Below are 21,725 nucleotides of genomic sequence, written 5' to 3' on the forward strand. Positions count from 1 at the left end.
TGACAGACAGATGCAAACAAGATTTTGGTAATTACAGCCCTGTGGCTGGTGGTTGTTTGAACATCGTTTTATTTCTTCCAATCAAACAAGGTCTTGGACTTCACAGCCCTAGAGCTTCAGACAGGGGTGAGGCTGATTATATTATGACATTACAGTGCAGACTGGCAGATCAGACAAAGTGGATTTCACTCAGTAATTAAACTACAGTATCTCTCGTCTAAAGTCCAGGACAGGATTAATCGAAAGGTAGCTCTTTATCATTGCGATTAGTGCTGGGATTTGAAGAGTGACTCCACAGATTTCTGATTTGATAGCTCATCCTGGGTACCAGCTTATCAGAGACTGCACATCTGTCTGACTCGTAAAAATAGCATGAGGTCAAGATCTATTTGCCAAGTCTCATAATTTTCTTTACTTTATTTTTATTTGGAGGAAACTCAGATTGATTTAAATATTACAGTGTCCTGTGGCTTTCTGTGGCAGTACAAAGATTTCCATTTAAGACCAGCTAACCTATAACCCTGCCCCCACCCTAAACTGCATTGTATCTACTGTCTGTAGTCTACAGACTTACAATTTTCTCTGTACCTTTAAATTTATTCTTCAGGGTCCAGGAAAACCCACCTGATTGTCAGAAACGAAACAGTACAAATTTTACATACAATGGCTTTTTAGCTGCTCTAAAGTGGTCTAGCAAAAGAAGTTCCAAGCTTTCAAGGCACTCCAAAGATTTACTGGATGAAAATAGAGTCTTAAGAATTCGGTTTTTTGTCAGTATTGTATAAAATCCCTAACATAAAATGCCAGCTAATGCTTTTTTTTTTTCCCATAAGTTTCCAAAAAGCTTTCAATGCTCCTGCTTCTCCTCTCAAGGCTAATAAACACAGAGCTGGGAAAACTTTCTCAGTACAGCCAGACAGTTTCCTTATGCTGCTGGCTGGGGAAGCAGCACTCCTGGCACCTGCCCTGATTTACTCACTAGAGGAAGGAGAATTTCTACAAGTAGAAGTAAGGCAGGGAAAAGCAATGGACATTTTTTTTTTTTCTACTACAACAAGTCATTATCTTTAAGAAACAGAAAAATCAAGGTATGACAAAGAAAAACACTACGTCTCCCTCCCATCAACAAAGTACAGTTAGGAATTGACTTACAATTCTGGACATACTCTCTACCTAAAATCTCTTGCAGTCAATGCTGTTTTGAATTACACTCGATGGAGAATAGCCTGGTAAGAATCCCAAGAGATTCCAAAAGTGTATGGGAGTGGTTTGCCACTTGCTTTTAGGAAATCATATACATTTTTAGGTTCCTTTCAACAAGTTTGCAAGGCATGGCAGTCACAAAACCTGATGCCCCAAAGGCCACTATTACAAGGTTCCAACTTTTCCCCAACAAAGGCTGATAAAAAAAGAAATGTATTTGTGAAAATATCAATAAAAATTTTACTTGCAGCTGAATGAAGTTTTTGAAAGACAAATACTTTTACTGGAAAGTGAAAGAATTTTTTTGTGGAAAGAAGTTGAAAATCAAAAATATTCTACCTGAAGTCAATTCTCAGCATAGTTTCTTTAAAATTTTTAGTCTTGAAAAAAAAAAGTCATAATTTTCACTCATTTGTTTCATCCACAGAATAGTCCTGTGCCCACCACATTCTATACTATAATTCTATAATTCAGAATTACTTGGCCCACCTGTACAAAAGGATAATTGCCACAATGTCCTTTGCTATTTTGCCTATAGCAATGTTTCTTCTCATTTGTACGAACCTCTGATGTAGATTATGAAGACCTAAAGCAGGGGCACTCTCTTAATTTCTACCCAAGCACTTATTAGAGACAGACCCTAATTCTGTTTGGGGACTGGGTAGTATTACAATCCAAATAATAAACTAAACAATTTCCTAGGCAAAGTATTTTATTTGGAGTTTTATTGTTATTGTTATTTTTGTGATGGAATTTACTGAGAAAAAAGCCAAATTATTCATAACCATTCATTTTAAGTTCTTGAAAGCTATTTCACAGCTCTTGGAGTCATAGAAGACCCTCAGTATCATGAACTCTGATTCCCACACAATAAAGAAGTTATAATTCCACCCAGCAATTCCCATTGCAATTCTAATGACTAGCGTGTATGGCTACACAACATTTAAAAACAGTGATGATCCTAATTTAAGGAATTAAACCAGCAGAATATCAAAAAATACCTTGGAAATTTGTTTTAAGTAAGTACTTTCTCTGTCCAAACACTTACAAGTGGGGAGGGAAGAGGAAATCTAGCCAAGCAAGGAGGCAGAGGCAGAGAAACATCACACAGATGAATGACAAACAGTGCATTTCTTGGTCAGCTAATAAAGACACAGATAAGTAATACCAGACAGAACAGTCTCAGTAATCTTTGTTTAAATGGCTAGCTAAATATTCAATAAATTCTCACTGTTATACTTGTTCTTTGTAGAGGTGTGAAGGTGTGAATTTTATTCCTAGTCCTGCTGCTGATACTGTAGATACAGATTCAACTTGCATAGGGATTTCAAAGCTAGTATTCAGACCACTAAACTATTCCTCAGACCAAGCTGAAAACAAAATGCAAATGAACTACTGCGGATCCTGAGCTCATGCTGTTTCCCTCCTGCCTTTCAGAATTTTCCCCATTTTTCCTCTGAAAATTCTAAAGTTTTAAAAATATTATTAAAGAATCAAATAAGCACCAGCCTTTATATTTATATTTTTTCATTTCAGAGTCTTTGTATTATGCTTTGATCATAAATTCAGTATCTTTCCTCCAATCACGAGGACTAGAAACTTATTTTATAAACAAAAAACAAAGAACTTGACATTATCTGTTTACTTCAAGAGTACAATCTTTAAGAAAAACATCAGCTATTATGACACTTTCAGTAAAACTGCAACCACTGCCAGCAAAGTGAAACATTAATCTAGGTGTGCACATCCTTCTGGTTTTCACATCATGCGTAAACACTGAAATTCCACAAAAAGAGCCTTGTAGTTGTGTGTTGCTCTGGAGAAAAGTTGGATAGTGTAACATGTCCATGACTTCACAAAGTGGTCAATCAGCAAGTGCTTCCCACTAAACAGGAAAGGATTCTTACATGCTAAATCCTGGCTTTGGTAACAGAGTGGTAAATTTCATATTAACGTAAACCAGGGAAAGATTTGTCCCAGTGTAAACACAACCAGAATTAATGTTATGCTTTACAGAGTTCCTAAACAACTACAAATTTCTTCCACCTGGAAAAGGGAGAAGTACATGTCTTGAAGCATGATGTTTTTTGAAATGAAATCACAGCTGAAAGCTTGGATAAAACTAGTCAGGAGAGGAAGAGAAATTCCCAGCCATCAACACAAAAAGTGACTGCATTTTTTTCCCCAAACTCTAAAGATGCTGCCAGCACCCAGTTCCTAGGCCATATGTTAGTAAAATGAACCAAATCGACCCATAATCCTAACCAGGAGGTTACCATGAGGCCTGAAACTGTGATGCACTCAGTAAGAATCTGTTTTTCTTAATTAAAGAAGTAGTCATAACTACTTTCAGTTGAGTCACTCAGACTCATAATGTATCTAGCCTCAAAAGATATTTAACAACATATATTAAGTATGTCAAGCAGCCATTCCATTAATAACACTTTGTACTTCTATTCTGCTTTCTATGCCAGTACACCAAAGCACTTTGTGATCATGAATTAATCAATGCTACCACCACCTGTGCACTGGAAATAGTTGGCTGGCATCCACTTAATGACCCTGGATGATAGCTGGAGATGTGATCATCATTTTTCTACCTCCCAAACCAAGCTTTAACCAGAAGACAAAACACCAAGTAAAAACACCAAGTAATGATGGCTTCCCTAAATTCACCAAGCACTTAGTACAATCAAAATAAATCTGTCAGAGTAACCAGAGATCATAAACTTTGCTTTCACTAAGGTAGAGCATATGAAAAACAGAACTATCAAAGAAAGAAAATGCACAGATTGCAGCTTCCTGAATCAAAATCAAGTTTGCCAGGATAACAGTTTCTTATTCCACTCATGATCATTAGGCAGGTTTGCATTCCCTCTCTCCTCTGCTATGCTGATAGGCAACACATAAGACAATGCCCATTGTGGAAGAATAAAAAGACTGGAGAATAAAAGAAACAAAATGACCTTGATAATTTCTAAGTTTGGTTCTAGGATGGAGTTTCATGAAACGAAACCTGTCAGTGGTGATTGCCAGCAGCATATAGGTTTCTGTAAAAGGTTTAAACAGGACTGGCCATATTCAAAAGCTCCTCAGATTTCATCACCAAATAAATTTATGACTTCAAGTCCCTCTAAATAGAGCTCATAGTCCTGAGCTGAAATACTTTGCTAATTTTTGATTTGGTTTCTACTTAGGTAAAGAGACTGAAGTCAATGGGAGCTTTGCTAGAATAAAGTCTGAGAAAAGAATTTGCAAAAGATTATTTTTACAGTAAAAAAATAGTTGCAGAAAACATCTGTGCCTGAAGTGGAAGAAAAAGGTTCAAACTTCACAATGTTGCTTATAATAAGGATTATGTCTTCAAAAAGAAGACCCAGCAGATCAGACTGATCATATCTGCTTAGTTGATATATAACCTTATGTTCCCAGCTTAGAAAAAATAATGCCCACAGACTAGGACAAGATCAACTCACGCTATACACTATCTAGATTTTTATTCCAACTGTTTAAAACATATGCTATCCACCCTGAGTAACTTCATGTGATACATATTTTTCCTTTGTGCTTCAGATTTTACCAAACTGCAGATATTTAATACTTCCCTCTCGTATCCTGCACAGATTTCAGTAATAGGGATGTAAATTGTTTTTCACTTTTCTTTGATATGCCTTGCAATTAATACAGAGGTTAAACAAAACAGCTCCACTTCCAAGAAACTTTTCTATGACCAGTAGGCATGAACTCATGCCAATCTGGGAACCCAAGTCATATTCATGACACTCAGCAAATGTGCTGAGGGAGCTTTTATACTGTCAGGTATAAACCACATGCTAATTATTCTTAAGTGCCCATCACACCCTCAGTACATGGTACAGGTAGAAAGAGCATTTAAAGGTAAAAATTTTGGCCTGTGGGCTCACCTAAATTGCCAGAGGGCAACTGATGTTATCAAATCAGCATTAATGAAATCAAGTATTCTTTATATTATACACCATTTTAACAGAGTCCAACATTTCATCTAATAACTGCTTTAGAAGGATTTGTCCTAAAACACTCTATGGTAGGATTATCATCAATAAATCATACCCTAGATGTGGTTTCAAGTATGTAAAGTTTGGGGGACATGGCTCAAAGCATTTGCTTAAATAGAGCTTTCAAGTGCCATCAGAAGAGCACTTTGATTTAACCACGTCTGGACATGGCTAGCAGATAGGACTTAGCACTTCTGAAATAACTGTCTTTTGGGAAAAGCAGCTGAAGGCCAGGTGGTGTATCCTACAGCATCTCACATGTTAACAAACACCCACACGTGAGCCTTTATGGTGCACCCAGTGCATGGCTACCTTTCCACCTACTTTCAGAACTTATTATTCTCAGCAAAAATGTAATAAAGTCAGATCGCTTCTGTCTCCAGCTAAACATAAAAAAAGACATTAATGAAAAACTCTGCTCACAAAACTTCATGTTATGTCCTCCAAGTCATAGTTGAGAAAATTCATACTTTGTCTCTACAAATTAAACTGGCTGTAATGTATGCAAAATTTCCTCTGAACAAGGGAAAATTTGGAATCGTAAGAAAGAACATCCCTTTTAAGTTTTATAAATACACTGAGGTCAATCCTGACAGGAATTCACAAACAAAGTCCTGACTGAACAAATTGTGTTGGACTGCATTTCCCCTGACTCTTGAATTTTCCTTTCAAGATTACGTGATTGAATTTTCCAGACTAGATCCAGACTTTACACTAGTGTCTTTCACCAGCCAACAGATTTAACCCACTGATTTCAAATGTTTGCCCAAATGCTGCAGGAAGAAGGTATTATTTGCCCTAGTTCTTACCTTCCTTCTTCACACACTGTGAAAAATACCAAGAAGACAAGCTGACATGAAGAGGCTTCTCTCGCAAACCAGAAATACCTCCCTGTAAAGCTCACACAATGCATTGTCAAATTTCAAAATATGAATTTAAAAACACAGAGACTTATCCATATTTATTCAAGATCTCACAGAGTTGGTAAATATGATTAGACAGGGATTTGAAGATAAATAATATCATCTGCTGTCTCATCTTCACTACTCTAAAATAAGAAGCCCAACAGTGGTGGAAGCATTCAAAGTGCAGCCTATATTCTTATGACTCTACAGCTTCTTTTTATTTCACCCGTTTTATTTCGCTTTTTTCGCTGGCAGTGGTGGCACTTTTCCATGGCTGTATTTTCCCCAGTAGGGCCATTAAGAGCAAGACTTTTGGTTCAGAGCACTGAAGCACTCAGCAGGGCACTGGGCACCCACAGAGGAGACATGGGTTTGGATTGGAAGCAGCCTCGGGGACCTCGGTCGGAGCACAGACAGGCTATAACCACACGCTTATTGAAATGGGACACTCCTCAAGCAGAGAGCTCTTGTTGAATTCTTCAGTGTTTTTCTTTCAGGGGCATTATACTGTCTCTGAATTCAACAAGAAATCAAATTAGGACTCCTGGGTTCCATTTCTGGCCTGCCACTTACCCATGATAAGATATTGGGCAAATCATTTAGCATAAATAAGCTTCAGTTTACAGAGCTGAAATACTGCACATGGGTGTAGTAAGGCTGATGAAAAGTACCATTATGGTATTATGAAAGTGCTTTCTCCAAGATTTTTAAAATTCTTTACCAAAGGTTGTCTTAACCTGCCTTGCTGAATTTTAAAGCCTACTCACTTTCTTAAGAATCTCCTTTTCAAAGAAAAAAAAAATTTCAACTGTCTAAAGATTTCCTTACAGACATTAGCACAAGACTTTAGAATAAGACTACATATGGTGCAAGTAGACAAAAACAATTTAAGAAATTAGTGCCCCTAATTTCCAACATAGAGTAGCATAATATGCTAGCATCTCTTTACATGTCTTTTTTCTGACTTTAGCTTATAGTTCTGGGTATGTGACAAAGGGCTGCTGTCTCCCTCTCTGTCATGTCAGTCCTGTCTCAGGAGCTGTTCCCTTCCACTTGGTTTGGTTTGTATTTGAGCCTTCTCAAGCAAGTATTGGTATGTGTGGCTTTTCCAAAGCAAGGAAATTAACTTAAATTCAGTCTTTTAATGCACAAATTAATGTTCATCAAAACCTTGGGGATTAGATACAGCAGATTAGAAGTACTAACGGGAGTCAGGCTACATCAATTAATATTTAAGACCAGTAATTTCATATTCAGCCAAAGTCAGGAACAGTGTAAGGTACCCATGCTGAGACATATCCACTCAATGCTAATCTTTACATACATTATGTACATGGGAACTGAAAAGAGCTCATAAAATGTAAATGTAAACCATTTAGAGCCTAACACGTAGTTGCATCATTACAATTATGTACCTAGAGAAGTCCATCTTCTCATAACCTGTATAACCAAACATGCACAGCGCTCCCATTGCACACACAGAAACAGAAAAGTGAAGACTAACAGCTTTAGGGGAACTCCCTCATTTTGCTTACTAGGCTTGTGACAACATGCAAAGTGACCCCTTTTATGAGGAAGTATTTCAGATGCCTTTCTTTGTGACAGGCCAAGTGACACCTCTAAGTGCCTAATATTCTTCAGTTGACTGCAAAGGAAGCCCAAATGAGGATGGAGGTACCTGCACCACAGGTTAACTAAATGCCAGCCTTTGACCCTGGCATTCAGAAGCTCTGAGCACTTCTGAATTTCATGAGATCCATAGAACCTGCAAGTGCTTAGGTCTTATGTGAACCAAAGATGCATAAAGAGAAGCTTTCCAGAATTAACACACAATTAATAATTGGGAGACCATGTTGAGAATTCATTAACAGTTTGTTAATTCAAAACATTAACATCATAAGCACAGGGTACGAGCCTTACTGCTCCTGCAGGTTTGGGGTTTTTTTTAAAGATGATGTCATCTCCCCAGCTACAAATAACAATGCTCAGACTAGCTATGAGGAAGTCTAATATAAAATATCCCTCTACAGACAGCATGACTTCAGCCATGATGGACTTCTGATGCTACCAGGAAAACTTTCTGATTAGCTATTCTGCTGTGATTGCACACTCTGTACGTGCTTTAAGGCAAGAGCACTCTTCAGCAAACAGGATTGTCACCAAGGGGTTTCCTTCAGCTATTGTGAAAATATTGTAATTGTCTCTTTTCCCCTTCACCAGTGTACTTGTTCTTTCTTCCCTGTTCAGTGAAAAAAGAAATCTGATCTTCACAGATGGAAACTTAAGTATTGCCAGGATGGTCAATATACCCAACAGCCATTCAAACTGGTCTGATAAATGAAAGCATTTAAATAGTTGCAACCAAAATAAGCGACAGAAGGTGGGAAAAGAAATGCATAATTAAGCCAGCTACTAGGGTACTGTTTATGTTTTTTCCTTTGGAGCATTACAAAGTACAGAACACAAACTATTGCTAGAATTTTTGTATACCTTAATATCTGCATATTAAATCACAGGTATGTGGGATACACAAAATTTAGAAAAATTATAAATTACCTTAGCTTCTCCAAATGATCTGCCAGGGCTTTGAATTGGTCATTCAAACCCACGGCCAGGAAGATTGCCCAGTAATATAAAATGGCCAAGCCAAATCATGACACCACACAATCACTTTAACTCCATTCCTTATGTGATACTTCTGTGTTTGCATGCAGTACATGCTGGAAATACCAGAGGTAAACAAGATTACACAAATTAACAGAATCATCCCTCTCTTTTACATGTCACCCTGACCTCCAAGGGCCAAAGTAGCAAAGAAAAGACAAAGTAATAGTGGAGGGAAGGTCTTCACTGCTGTCCTTTCTTTCCCCTTCACTAAGTGACTTTTCAGGGACTTTCCTGCATGTTAAGCATCTTTTTTGCATTGCTTAATATTGTTATTAATAATTCATATTTTTGTCTTTCTCCTCTCACTCTGACAACTTTTATTTTTAATCAATGGGCATGTGTCAAATTGCTTTGTTATTTATTTATAATGTAAGCTGACAAAAGAATGGGATATGTGGTATAAAGATGAGACAGTGTTTCTTTCCTACAGCTGATATCCTCAGTAATAACTATGTGTCTTGTTCTAATCAGTAGGGTCCAAAAAACTAATTTTGCCACAAATAATGGGGGACATATTTACTATATTTGTACAGCTGGATGTCTCTCCTCTGTCCCCACAGTCATGCACTGACATAAAAGTTGAAAATGTAGGTTTATTTGTATGCATGCACATTGTCTTTGAGGAAGAAAAGGAGTGCACAAAGGTGTTAATAACAATGTGCCAAGTACTGATGTGCTTATTCAGACAAAAGTATTACTAAGATCAATGTTCTTTGTCCCCTAATGTATCAACAATTCTCACAAGTTGTTTATGGCAGAAACCTTCCTACTCTCAGCTCACAAAACCCAAACAGAATCACTAGCTCACCCAAGACAGAGAGGAATTCAGTGGCACAATGCCTGCTTCAGCCCCCCTTGCCACATAACACATGGGAAACCCCTTGTGGCAGAATGCATGGGGGAAATGCATCACCAGGCACCTTCCCTCATAAAGCTGGGAAAACAATTAAATGCTTCCTCACAGAACATGTGAGAAGTAAGCTGTTGATTACAATTGGCTTCTATGTTACACACTTAGAATTGGACTCTTACACCCCCTTTCATGCACACATATTTTACCTCAACTGCTACTTGAGAACTCATTTAGTTTCTCTCTGAATTTATTTTTGTCGAATGGTAAAAGTGTCTCTCAGTTCCAGCTGAATGGAATTCACTGTGGTGACTGCCTTGGTGTGTCCCGAGGCAGGAGGCAGCCCTGTCTGGACTGTGGGAATGGTTTGGTGGGACTTGGGATTGTATTCTGCAGCAATGTTTGCCTGCTAGAAGAATACTGCCATACAGGGTGTAATTATTGTAAAATAAAATAAAGCACAAAGCCATAGCCGGAAAAAAAAAGGGATTAGACACTTTTTAAAAATTTTAATATAAAAAGGCTACTGTGCCACGTGACTTCTAATTCAAAGGCGGGTGTAGACTGAGGTTGTCTGCTTAAGACTTCTTCTTCCTGAAAAGCTCCTACTTCCCATTTTTCTAGTCACCACCACATCTTGTGAGTGGGGGTGTGTTTGAACTTTTTCTTTCAATGCCTGCTGAGATTGTTGGTGCAATAAAGTGACATCCCTTTACATCCTATTCCAAGCACAATGTAAGATCAGCAGAGATACCTGGTGTAGCTCTGAAAGCCAACCAAGCAAAAGGACACCAAAAATCTCAAAGCCACCATATAGGCTGGCCGGTGAATTTGAGGAAGCGAATCAAAGAAAGCAAGGTAGAGGATTAGGTTGTTAGAGAATTACGTCATTAGAAGAATGGCTTGGAAGGAGGAAGAATTTACTTTGATTTTCAGAATAAATTGTCATGGTTCACACATACACATTTGCTTTTATTTTTAAGTTTGCTGGTGTTTCATTCTGTTTTAATTTATCCACTATAGAAGCGAGAATAAAATCTGAAGCATTTTCTTTGATGTTATCCTAGCCTTAATACTTTCTTTCAATGCCTCCTTCACCATACACATCATGCTGAGAATAAGCACGGCATTCAAAGTGAGGATTGTCCCTCCTGATTTACAGCTCAGGGACAAAGAATGCAAATGTCTGTTTCTTATTCTTAAAGACCAGTTGGTAACCAGATCTCCTTGTCTTATGCCTTCTTCTGATACAGTTATCAGAGAATCCAGACTCCAGTGTGGCCATAATGGAGTGGTCAGTTCACATATTTGTTATGAACATCACCAGTGAATTTCCCCTCTCTCCCACCTAAGGGACCATTCGGATTTTGAGTGCCTGAGGAAACTACGACCATTTAACACACTTTGAACAACAGAAATAAAGTAAAATCAGGATAAATCTCAGTTATCATAACTAACCCCACTGCATAATCGGGGTCAGGCACATATGGCAACTTGAGAACTCAAGAACTGGAGAATGCTGTCCTGGAGAGTTGCCCTTACCCAGGGAGAGCAACTGAGCAGCCCAAAACTTGTTACACTGCTGGGTAATTAGTCTGTGATTTCTGATCTCAGAAGTCAAGTGCTCCCCTCATCAACCCTCCTCTCCCAGAAGAACCTCACAGAATTAGCTTCTATTTCTTTTTGTTACCAGCTAGGAATTGCATAAGCAAGTAGAAAGAGAAGAGTGTTGTATCTAGTATTCCCATATACCTTTTACGCTTTGTGGACTTTAAAAGGCCAGAGGAAAATCCTCTGGGTGCACAGATGAGGTGGGCAGCAAAACAATTAAAAATCAAGCAGCTTTTAAATAAGGCTAGTGTGCTTGAAAGCATAAACTCTCACTGGGTATGAAATAATGCCCATTTCTGTTAATTGTCTTTTCATATCTTATTCAGGAACACACAAGCAAAGGTGTGTATCAGTTATTCAGTTGTTGTCAGGCTTGGTTTTTCGTGCTAGTTCAGTTTTTATTTTCATATGAACTTGGCTTTATTTAGAGGTGAGATTTTCACAATGTGGAGTACAGGTCTGTTTCAGCTAAAGTGCACAGTAAACCACTCATTGACTTCCATGAATATAAAGTAATTGCTGACTCTTGAGAAGCTTATCCTAAAAAAAACAAAACAAAACAAAACAAAACAAAAAAAACCCCACCCCAAACCAGTCAAACAAATAGAAATCTAAAATAATCATTGAGCATCAGTATGTCTCCAATGCTTATCGGTGGTTCTCTTTTCTAACCATAAATTTTTCATTTCCAACCAGCTGAATCTTTTACTTTTTCCTTGATTTATATTATGCTTGACTAACAGATGTAGTTACAAACTGATCTGAAATAAAAGTCAAAATGTCTAACAGGAGAAAGGGATTGCCACAGATATTATCGTTACCTATTCAATACATACTGGTACACACACATCCATATGATTACAATCTGTCAGTAACATGGAGTGAATGCAGCTCAAACTGTTGCTTCATGTGTTTTCAGTCTAAAATATACTAGAGTTTAAAAACAAAGGGGGAGCTTTTGATGGTAAAGAAAGGAGACTGCCTAGGAATACTGATTGAATGACTTGGGATGACAGTCAAAATAACTGGATCATCTCTGGTTACACAGAGGCTGAGAGGAAAAAAACACCTTTAAGTCTATGGACATGTGCATGCTTCCAAAGATTGTGGATCTTCTGATTCTGAGAGGAAAAGGTTGGGGCATCTGAGGTTTGTTTCTTCCTCAATTGCCACTTTATTTGCTGTGTGACCGGCTACATTTCTGTGTCTCAATCTCCAAATCCTTAAACAGAAATTGTTAAATTCTACACAAACAGTAATGCCTTGAGATGGTGTGGTGCATTTTGCTGAAGTTCTTTTGCCATTGACTGAAGAGACTGGTGGCTCTTATGTAAAAAGTAATGGCACTACTGCTGTCGTGAAACCAAAGGAAGCTTATCTTTTCCTGTAGTCACTTTTCAAAGTATTTACTTCTGCTCTACAAGCCTGCCTTATTCAGCAAGTACATTTTCAAATTAAGTATACTAAGAGGCAAGTATCCTGATTGTATTTACACCATGAGCCAAATTTAATTGTGCCATAAACACTGAGTAGATGCTTTGACCTTCAAGAGATGCCAATCAAGACAGAATTTGTCTCAGAACCCTTCTCTGCTCAAGTTTTCCACAATCTCGCTCATGTGTTTTACAGTAATACTTTCTTTTTTCCCTGTTCATTAACTATTAAAATAAAATATTCACATGACAGATTTTTGCCTCAGTTTTCCCACAGCAATCATATTTCCTCACCCAAGAGGATGTCAGGAAGCTTCATTAATTGTTTCTGAAACATTTACAACTTTTCATGGAAAAGGTAAAGCATCTGTCTCCTAAAGGAGAAAAATAATTTCCAAATGGATGAAGCATCGCAGCTCCCCTCTGAAGCACACGTATTTTAATTCTTCACTCGGAGATAAAGAATTCAAGATACAGACATTACAATCAGTTTATCAAGTTCATGTGTATTACCTGAAGACCAGAGCTTGTGTCTTTTTCCCTCCAACTCCTCTTTAATGTTAAAAAAGAGTTTCTTTGTTGAAGTGGCTCTGCAGATGGTGACAGGCAAGAGGTTATGCGAATTAAGCCAGTCATCCCACAAGTAAGAGCATCAGTGAGGTTTGGGTTCCTTTAGATTTAGGTTCTCTTCCTTTGTTACATTCTGGTCATGATATCCAGGGTGTTCCCAGTTATGACTGCCCTCTCCCACTTCTTCCTCTTTTGCTCTTCACCCTGGCCAACACTCACAGCTCCTCCAGCTCCCTCTCCCACACTGAAGGGCTGGCACCGGCCGGTGCTCGGGAGGAGGAAGCACCAGACCCATTTGGGAAAGACGTCTGGCCCAGCTGGAAGGACAGCCCTCACACTGGGCTCTGGAGTGCACATGGCAGCCTCTCTTGAAGGCAGGAGTAGTTTCTGCCTCTGCCTCATTTTTGGTTTTAAAAAACACCGTAGGAATTGGGCATTTTTGCCAAACTTGCCTTAACTGAGACAGTTTGAAGCTAACAAAGGAGGAGGAGGGTGGTCTGCTAGAAATGAGGCATCTTCTCATATCAGGAACCTAGGAGTGCAGACACCCCTGACACCTTTTCTTGTATTTTTCTGGATTCAGGTATTGGTATAACAAGTTTTTTTCAGGCCACAATGGCAAGCCCATTATGAAGAAATTACCAGCTGGCAGCAGCTCACGTGAGCTCATCTGACATGAGTGTTTTTAGAATTTCTTTTAAAAGCTGAATTAGAAAAATAGAAACTAAAAATGAAAACTTTGTAAGATATCTAAACAAAAAAATCTAATGTAAAAACATCAGCCGTTGATGCAAATACAGAAACACACTAAAGAAAGAAAAACAAAAATAAAAACACACGAATTTAAAACATATCACCAGGGATACACCACCAGAGATGCCTACCACAAATTTAAAGGCTGTATTTTCCCTTTCAGAGGGTAAATTTATTTTCTTTCTTTCTACACTGTAGAACTGTAGAAGTATTTTAACTCTAGGTGAAACTAGTAATATAAAAATGATAAGTAGGGAATAAGCTCTATAGGTATGCACTGAAATAGTTCTCTGCTGCCAACTAGAAAAATGGGGATTGAAGATGGAAGAGATTAGGGATATCTCAGGATTAGGCAAAGAAAAAAACATGTCAGAAAGCTATGCCTTCAGGATAGGAAGCTACTGGGAGTTTGGGGAGGATATTGAGCCACTGTTTGCTGAGAACTTGAATTAATGTACTAAGCCTCTGTAATGATCAACTCCAGTGAACATATCCAGCCTGAGATCCACTGAAGGAATGATTAGCACTGAGTTACAAATCTGAAAGCAAGAGAGCATCATGCAGATATTAATCTGCCTTCATGAATAACACAGGTCCTAAAGTCCTGCCTTCTACATGGAAACCAGATGAGCCCCATGGGATATAAAAAAAATAAATAAAAATTGGGTTTCACACAGTCACACTGAGATCCCCTCATCGTACCACAGTCCTGCAGATGCCCAGTGCAGTACAGCACCACCTGTGCAGGTTCCCTGGTGCCCCTGGGCTGGGGAGGAGCCATGGCCCCCACTGCAGGACAGCTGTGCTGCCCTGATGTCCCCACATTCCCAGTACTTGCAGTCCTCTGCTGCCATGGGGCTGCTCCCATGCAGGCTCCTTGGCTAACCTGGCTCACGACCCAAAGAGTGAATATTCTCCTGACCCCTCTGTAATGTGACCCTGATGCATAGCTCTCATGTGCTGGGCCTGAAAGCAAACAGAACATTTGGGGAGCCTTGGATTTATTTCAAAATAGATGAAGTCCTTTTCCAAAAGAAACAGGAACATTAAAGTCTTTGTAATGGAAACACTGAGACACGGGTTTCAGACTGATCAAGCTGAAGCAATCTTCAAGGCAATCCTTTGTCACAAACAAGCAATATTTTCACTCCACACCCCACAGCAGACCCCTGTGATATATTTTATTTCCTTTGCAAGTGGCATCGAATCATTTTCCAAAGTCAAATACATCTACCTTCCTTGCTTCTCTCTCTTGGGACTCTTTGAAGGAGAAGGAAAACATCAAGACTAGACTGTGTTGTGGGATTAAACATGTCAGGAGAGAAACAAGAGAAAACAATCACAGGCATGATACATAATACAAAATAAATTGGGAAAAGTGTGAGAAAAAGAAAAAGCACAGCCAAATCATCTGAGCATAAATTCCCCCTATGATTTGCCCACTCACCATCTCTTGCCTTAGGATTCTGCTGTACTCTGTTTCACTACTGTCTGTCATTCACGCACAAAACCCGTGCTGCTTTGAGTTACTCTGCTTGATCATAAAAAGCCTTCCTACCCCCAACACCTGTCCTCCTGCCAGCAAATAAATCCCAGGCAGATCTGTCATGAAATATCACCTCTCCACAAGACTTGAGCTTCTGTACTTCTTTCTGCACCTTTTATACATCTCACTACTAACATCATTTTCTGAGGACTGACTCACACCACAACTTCCTTTATTTCTAAAAAGGCAGGATAATCTGCCCTGTGTAGAACCATCCATTTTTGTCTAATTTCTATTCTTCTTGGAATTTCATGATGTCACATGAATTCTGCATCACAGGAGAGTAGGTGAAATGGTGTGAGGGGGAAGATCATCATGGAAGGAACAAATGCCTTCACAAAAGGACACCATCACTGTCTTACATTTATTTACATTTCAGATGTCATCAGAGTTTTGAATAACTGCTGTCATTCTATCTCTGACACCTCTCTATGTGGAGATGTTTGTGGCATTTCCTGCATCATTTATGCAATACGCTAAGAACAATCCTAAATGTATACACTCTTTTTCTCCCCTTCAAAACTCCTGCCCCAGTAATCCAAAACCTCCATCCCTGACCACCTTTCACATCCAAGGTTAAAGAAGCTCTCTGGAACTTCTGTTTGTTTGCATTTTCTACATCTGCAGAGGGAGGGGATTGTATCACCTGAGTGATGCCTTAAACACACAGAAAAAAAGTAACATCTTTAAAATGAAAAGGTGAATCTTCTAGGGAGAGAGGTCACATCCCAGTAGTGATGTGCAAAGAAATGCTAAAGCCTCATTACTACTCACAGCTGTAAGGAGATCTCACTCAACTCAGCTGATAATTACGTGGAACAGCAAGACCAGAACAACTAAGGCAATTTGCCTGAAAACAGAAGCAGGAAATCTTTCCTCTAACAGTATCACAGATATTCACAGTTGGCTACAGTATTCTTACAGCTTAATTCTCCAGCAAGACCCCATCTTTTTAAACAAACACAGATAAAAATCTCCCTTTTACCTTCTTTACTCCAAACTCCTCAAAAAGTTTTCCATCTTATTCATCTTTTCATTTTAACTTTTCAAAATGTGTTTTAGCTCTTATGACTTGTTTTTCCAATTTTTATAAACTTTGCTCCAACCTGATGACTAATGGAAAAATGTTTTTACGGAAAAATTGAGAGCGTGATGCGCCAGATTCCATAACTCCCAGAAAAACTTTTACATAAGATTATTGATTTATAGTACTTTCTTATTCCTGTATTCATTAATTTTAAAATGTGATTATGGTTATGAATCTGTTTTCTAATTGGACTAAACACACTGCAATCTAGATTTTAAAGATGTTAATATATAATGCTTGGGCAAAAAGAGCCCAAGGTGCTCATTATATGCCCTTTCCTTGTTTCTTGCTAGTAGATAAAATACTGATTAGGTATCTTCCTGATTTTCTTTTCCTTTATTTTGCTCTGAAGTAGAAGACCAGTACTCCAGGACTCAAATTAGAAGGTAAGAAGTTGGTGTCTCCGTTTTTTCCACCTCTAGCAATGCAAAAAACCTTATTTTGTTGACTGGTATAAGTTACTTCCTTAGGCAAGGATAACTCTTCAGACCTCTAGATAGCACTTCATAGTGCTCTGCTATACCAAGACAAAATGTGCTTAAGAGCACCCACAGCAATGAAGCGCTCCCAGCACGGATTCAGTAAGCACACCCCAGGGATTTTCAGCTGGATGGCTCAAGCTTAAGATCACAAAATCAGAGCCTAATGATGTTATTAATAATGAAGCATTGATATTCTCATTTTCATTCTGAATTAGGATTTATGGCAGTGTGAGCAAAACCCAGTATAAATTACATCTGAAGTTATTGATAGCTGCAGAAGAAGTGAAAAAGCGCAGACATAGCTCCTGCACCACTGCAAGGCTGACTAGATACTTTGTCTACTCCATATTAAATGTGTGAGACAGCACAGATGTGACTAGAAACAGGTAATGATGATGATATGATTTTTCTTTCTTTGTTAATGACCTACATGTGTTGTTTTGCTTGAGGTATTCAACAATTTGCTCTCTGTATTTCAGAAACATGCACTGAGTTGACTCAGTATCTAGCATTTCAAGACTAGGATCCACTTTTCTTTCCTTAACCTTTCCCATACAGGGTTCACAAGGATCTGTAGAAGGATATATTAGTTATTCCTCTGCTACTGTCCGGCTTTTGTGTGGGAAACAGATGTGAAAAGAGTTTTGCAAATGGCTCAGCTCATCAATGGCCATGACGGAATTCAGTACAGTCTCTACCTTCCAGCACTCTGCTTCAGCTGTGATGCTTGCCTTGTTCTTCATAAGGGATGGCTATTTACAGCATACATACACGATGCCTGTTTAACCTACCATAAACATGATTAAAAATATATATGTATTTGGACTCTAAAGCCCATCTTATTGCTGTTTTTCCTGCTTTTTTCTGGTTTGTCTGGGATACGGGATTCTTTTTTGCTTTGCAGAGTCTGAATAGGGAGCTGCACCTGTTAGCTCTGTGATACCTTAGGGCTCTCTAGTCAACCATCTGCTTTTCAAAATCTATTTGTTCTCTCTTGGGCAACCAAGAAGGCATAAAATATGTTTTATCACCTCAATGCTGAAAGTGATCATTTACACTAGAAAAATATACCATGCCAGGTAGAATTTTGACTAAGAAAAAAAAGAAGAAAATTTCTGGTAGAAGGCAGGGAGAGGCATAAAGAGGAGGTAAAAGATGAGAGAAGGGGGATGAACGGAGAGGAGACAAGCAGGAATAAAACTCACTTGCTTCCAGCAAAAGTCAACTTGATATGCTCTGTTCTGACCCAGGGACTTTGTATTACATATTTCTATAAAATGCCTCTTTATATCTGCAGAAATAAAAGATAAGATTTGACAATCTAAATGGGAAAAGGCTTTTTTTTTCAGACAGGTTTAAGTGACTGCTGGTCTGGAGCTAGGGCTTGAAACACATGTTTCAAAGGAATGAAGTATTCTAGTACCACCCAAGGAACAGTCCCGGGCTTTGCATGCTTTTACCAGTAAGAGTAGACCAATGACTGATTCATACCTCCATTATATCACAATTGTGCTTTTATTTGGCACCCTCTCATCTCTTGCAAGTCACTTGCAGATGGTCTACAAGCCACAGAACAAGCTGTACTTCCTTTCCATGTCAGCCATCTCTATCTTATGGAATCCTTCCAGTTTGCTGCACACAAGGTACAAGGATACTTCTCCATAGATACCTCTTCACTTCAAAAACCCCCACTTTCTATAGGATTCTGTAGCTAGCCTTTCTATTAGGAGAAATAAAGAAACAATTTGCACTGCTTCCATCTCCTGTAGCTTGACAAGCTCACAGAAGCCAACACAGGAAAGGAAATGGAGGGATTTAGTGGGGCTGTTCTGGGCCTCACACTGAACAACAGGGTCCAAAGGAAATACTTCTGAGACTTCCATAATGTGGTTATGTAAGTTGCTGTCACGCCATTGCTTTGGGTTTTGCAGTCAGTGCTGATCACCCCGCCTCAAATAGGATAGAGGAGAAACAAAAAGGGTTCAGAGAGTAAAAACCTCATTAAAACCCTCAAGAGCTTTTCATATGAGGAAAGTTTAGAAAGCGTCAAAATGACAAAGAAAACAAAGAAGACTGACTGTAGTGGAAGTGATATAAATATAACTGCACAGAGAAAATAAATCTGTCTTCCCAAAAAAAGAGGGGACAGTCATTAAAAGGCAGAACACTAAAACCAATAAAAGGATTTTTACTTTTCATTCACATGCTATATAATAAGCTTGCAGTACTCTGTACCCAAAACCCCAGATGGGCCAAGATTTTACCAGTTTAAAAAAGACTAATTATTGCAATAATAATAAGAAAGATCTTTATAATAATAAATATAATATAATTGCAGAAATAGCATAATACTGAATAAACAGAATATCCACAATTATGGTACAATAAAGACTAAAAACTGCCTATGTTTAAAGACATCAGTCAATTTTAATTTGATACCTATTAATGAGAAATTACCCCTGTGTTAAAAGTTAAACAACCATTAATCTTTATGGGGAACTTGGCAATTTTTTCTGAAGAGTCTGATACTGTGACGCTTTCTGTGTGGCTTTCCAGAGCTGTGTCTCCAACACACATATGCCCCCATCAATCAAGTGTTCAGCTTGTTCACCACTCCTGAACATATTCAGTACAATCAAAATAAACCCCCTGTAAAATCAAGGGAACATGTCTGTTCTTCAGGAATATGTGCTGTTTTCATTAACTTGTGAGAAGTGAGATTGTTTTAGCCATTACTTTTTTTGCACATGATAAAGTAGGGAGAAGAAATGAGGAACAGCATTCTGTTGGTTTGATAAAAAATGGCAATGTTACAGTTTTAATTGATGATTAAGATGTGAGTAAGAGTCATATTTTAAGACAAAGTATTCTTAGCCACCTATACATCTCCATGCCCTTTTTTAGTATTAGAAAATGAATTTTGCATGTGGAATAAACAAAAAAATAGTCCTCCATAAATTTGAGCCAGCTCCTGAAGAGTCAAACGAGCCTCCTGTGTTATGGATTTCTGTCAAGAGTTTTGTATTTGATGTATAATTTTGGGTTTAATTATGAGGCCGCTTGTCCCACAGAGAAGCTGTTAAAACAACTTTTCCCCTTTAAACAGCTGTCTACTTAAAAAAAATGTGGAAGCTCAGGTATATTGGAAACTTTCACCCATTAAACTTGGCTAAAAGTGGTGAAATTTGGGAGGAAAAGGAGTACAAAACAGGTAGGCAAACTGTAGACAGGAGGAAAGAGAGTGGGTTCCCAAAAGTCTCATTTCCCTGGGGATGCAGGCAGTCCCTATGAGTCCCTTACAGAAAGTTCCTACCCTGCAGCATCTCACAAGCCTTCCTCCAGTGAAATCAACGTGGCAATACAAGCACATACAGGCAGTAAGTTCCTGCTCCACATTAAGCTGATGTGTAGTCCTTTATATAGAGACACCTCCATAAATGCCAGCACCCATTTAAACAAAATAAAACTGGGCCATACACTTTTTCCCAGCTTGTTTTGTTTCCTTGTCTGTCGATACCTCTGTGCTGACAGAAAAGCACACACTGCAGCCTGCCTAAAAGACTGTCCTCACTTCCCCAACTTTCAGACGAAACAGAGCTGTGAAACCAAAACATCAGTTCTATCGGAGGCAGAGCAAAGTAGCAGTCCTGTAAAGGATGGCAATCTAAAGCTTTAGAAGAAATATAGGCAGTAATGCACACATTCTTACCTGCACAAGTCTGCACCATCAGCCTTTGAGAGGTTTTTTTACATCTACTCTGTAACGATGCATTTTTTGAAAATGGTTCTAGTGCTCAGGAATGCCAAGAATTTAGGAAGAGAGCCACAGCTTAAGAGAGCAATTATTTGCCAGTAAATACTCAATTTGCTTGTCCTGTGATTTTTCTTCTCCTAACTCGCCCTCTCCATAATCCGTCTCTTGCTGCGTCATGAGCACAAGAAGTCTTTTCTTCATAGCATAACACTTCAGTTTGCTATTTTGTTAGCATTAATTAAGAATTCCCTCTACTGGTCATTTTCTATACTCTGACAAACAGCACCTTGAGCCCCGGACATTAGAAGGCAGTGAGTCAGTGTGTGGGATTCAGCCACCATTTATAAACACCTTCAACCACATTCACCCAGTTTACAATATTCAGGACATCTCAGCTGAATTACTGCTTTGTGTCCAGTTTGTATTCAGATGGGGGCCATATGTTCCTTCATGTATTAGAGCAGAGCTCATTAGCACTGCTCCAGTCACGCCACAGCAAACATTTTTTTTTTCTATTTTGCCTTCATTTTAACCTGATTAAAAACATTTTCTCCAGGGTAGGTTTCTGGAAAGGAACTGCTCAAATCCAAAGTACTGGTAAAAAGGATATATGTAATTTTAAAATTAGTTTTAAATTAAAATTTGCTGAAAAACCCCCTCAGTTGTTACTTAGGATTAAACTGTTTACTAAAAGCACCTTCTAAAAATATGGAAGAGTCTTCACAAAAACTCTGTTGCAGTAACCACAAGGGCTAAATATTCAGTGAGCATACAGACCTAGCTCTCCCATAAGGATTTAGACACACAGCCTATTTTTAAAGAGGGTATGT

General features: G+C 38.6%; 1 protein-coding gene across 9 annotated transcripts in view; it reads right to left on the minus strand.

Moving 5' to 3' along the window:
* The window catches only part of ZBTB20 (zinc finger and BTB domain containing 20), a 473,346-nt gene that overhangs the window by 264,414 nt on the left and 187,207 nt on the right, over nucleotides 1-21,725 (minus strand). The window contains exon 1 of one of the 9 annotated variants that reach the window (XM_064722079.1): nucleotides 18,347-18,372. The exons of the other annotated variants lie outside the window; for them this stretch is intronic. The gene's annotated coding sequence lies outside the window, so the exon portion shown is untranslated. Of the gene's footprint in view, nucleotides 1-18,346; nucleotides 18,373-21,725 lie in introns of those variants that run through there. 9 annotated transcript variants of the gene reach the window in all.

Source organism: Zonotrichia leucophrys, chromosome 1 (assembly GCF_028769735.1).
Source record: "Zonotrichia leucophrys gambelii isolate GWCS_2022_RI chromosome 1, RI_Zleu_2.0, whole genome shotgun sequence".
Taxonomy (NCBI): domain Eukaryota; kingdom Metazoa; phylum Chordata; class Aves; order Passeriformes; family Passerellidae; genus Zonotrichia; species Zonotrichia leucophrys.